This window comes from Coenobita brevimanus, chromosome 23, assembly GCF_032717465.1.
Source record: "Coenobita brevimanus isolate Jiangsu-jjx chromosome 23, ASM3271746v2, whole genome shotgun sequence".
Lineage (NCBI taxonomy): Eukaryota > Metazoa > Arthropoda > Malacostraca > Decapoda > Coenobitidae > Coenobita > Coenobita brevimanus.
This window is the reverse complement of record NC_136976.1, coordinates 29,652,087-29,654,603: the sequence shown is the minus strand read 5'-3', so window position 1 is coordinate 29,654,603 and position 2,517 is coordinate 29,652,087.

The window sequence follows — 2,517 nt, the reverse complement described above, 5'->3', positions numbered from 1 at the left end:
TCCCTAACACCTTTTCCCAAGTGACTTATTTTGCTTTTTACTCCTTACTATCAGTGCTGGGCGACCGCACACCAAATGTGGACCACAGCTTCAACATAAAGTTTATAAATACGGCCCATTGTATTATCCTCCAGTTTTTATCATTCTAGTTTTATCATATCCCACTCCTATATTTATCATAATTTTTTTGAGTAACCGAATAGAGGAAGGAAAATCAAATGAATAAAAAAAATAATCTGTTCACCAGATTACAGGTGTCCCCCATCTATAGTATATCTGTAACAGCTGGACTCGAACAGCCTTAACGTGAAGTTTGGGGGGAAACCACTCTGGGAAGGTGAGTTTCAAGAGATGCAGTTTGGGGAATAAAAAAATTCTGATAGGCAGAAATTTTGCAATATGGCAGTGTGATAGTCCAGTCATGAATGCTGCCAGATGCCCATGTAGTGCGGGGGAAGGCATGGAGAGGTAGCACAATGGATGCAACTTCGTCTGAGCATTTGTCATAAAAGTATCTGTAAAATGATGGAGGGAGGCAATGTTCCTTCTTACTTGTTGAGCAGATAGTTCATTGTAATAGTAGGTTCATTAATACTTCTAACAGCTTTGTTCTGAATATTGTCTAGCTGTGCAACCTCTCCACATCCATTCCATAAGGGTGAGCAGTATTCCAGCTGAAAGTGCACATGACTCATATATATATACATATATTTTTTTTTACGTGTCCGACTCAGGGCCTATTTCTCGGGGGTAGTGATCTATCCCAAGGCCCGTATGTCACGGGATTTTTCAGAATATCGTATATTAAAGGATAATGTTCAATAATACTGAAGAGCAGGGACAATGAATTGTTTTGCTAAAAATCAAGCAATGATTACTTTATGTTGCCTTGCTTCGCCGATTCTCTCAGGACAAGAATCTATAAACTTTCTCAACAGTACGCAGCAGAGACTAATTACTCAAAAATGCTGTTTATTAGTACTTTTGGCCTCTGGAGAAAGTGACTTCACCCCTGACAATAACTAATGCTATTAATGGTAACAGGTTCTTGTTGATGCATTAACTCCTAGATGGCACAACGGATTTTAAACTTAATACAGCAAGACTGGCCTAAGTACCAGTTATGAATAGCAAAGCGTTTATGCAAGCTAGGAGCTATAAGGGAAATAAGCTTAATTATGGAGAAATGAAACACGAGTTTGCATTACATTAAGCTCAAAGAAAAAGAACTGTTAAATTTATTGATTACAAAGGAATAAATTTACGTTACATTTCAAAGTGAATTCAAATAAGGAGATTGCACTCACTCGCTCACTCAGAAGCTAAACTCTTAAACCTAGGAAAACGAAAAGAAAATACTGGTCAGAAAAGTGGACAAAGCAGATGACTGGGTGTCGTTACTGAGGAGGGACACTGCACACGCTAAGCCTCTGAAATTCAACGGCGGTGGCGGGAACTGGGTGTTGTTACTGAGGAAGGACACTGCCACACACAACCTGCCTCTACGGAGCACAAATCTTGACTGACTAAATCGTGGGAAAGAGGCAAGTGCTTGTAGCCGCATTACCAATGGCTAGAGTGAGCGAAACATGCCCACAACAAATCGCTCAGCGGAAGCGGTAATGTCTCGCACAAAGACAATCACTTATGACAGTGAAAAATTGTTTTGAAAACACTCCTGACTGGGTGATCGGTTAACTGAACGATAACACTGGGATTCCACTAGAGTTCGCGGTTTCCCACCAAATGATGTCACGAGCCGACTCGTGACATTATGCCTCATCAAAAGTTGAAATTTTTTTTCTAGGAAATTTTTTTTTCAATATTCATACATATAAATCCTACTCAATCACACAAGACTCACACTGTGGTGTGTGTGTACTATCCTGCTACAGGAGAGAGTCATAGTCGCCAGTGAGCAAAAAAACCTCGTATTTAAGTTAATAGAAGCAAGCTTGAGGGAAAAACTCCGTGACGACGGTGAAAAATCCTGTACTCAGGTCAAACTGAGCGAAAAGTTTGCTACATTTATGTTAACAATTAATTGTTATGTAACGTAATGTATGTAATACATGGTGTAGGTGTGAAAGTTGTGGTGTAACTGTACCTACGTGTAAAATCATGTAGTACAAATTTATAGTAAATAATGACGATGAGGCAGAAGAGAAGGGGCGGCAGCATGCGACAGGGATGACCAGCTAATCTGCACGGCAATGGTGCATCTACCAGCTGCACCTGCAAAAGGAATTAAGGTGGAGCATCAAAAGTGTCATTTCTCTTTCTCTGCCTAGCAATCAGTACTTATGTTACAAAACTACAGTATTTACATTATTAATAAGGAAACGTAGTCAAAGCGTTTGTGCAGGTCATCAAACGCTGACCCAGTTTACTGGTTAAACCCTAACTTAATTAGCGAAAAGACTGGGCGTTTGTGCAGGACATCAAACTCTGCAATTCGTTAAATTAACCAGGGAACGTGGTCATGAGCAAAAAGACTGGGCATCTGTGGAGGACATC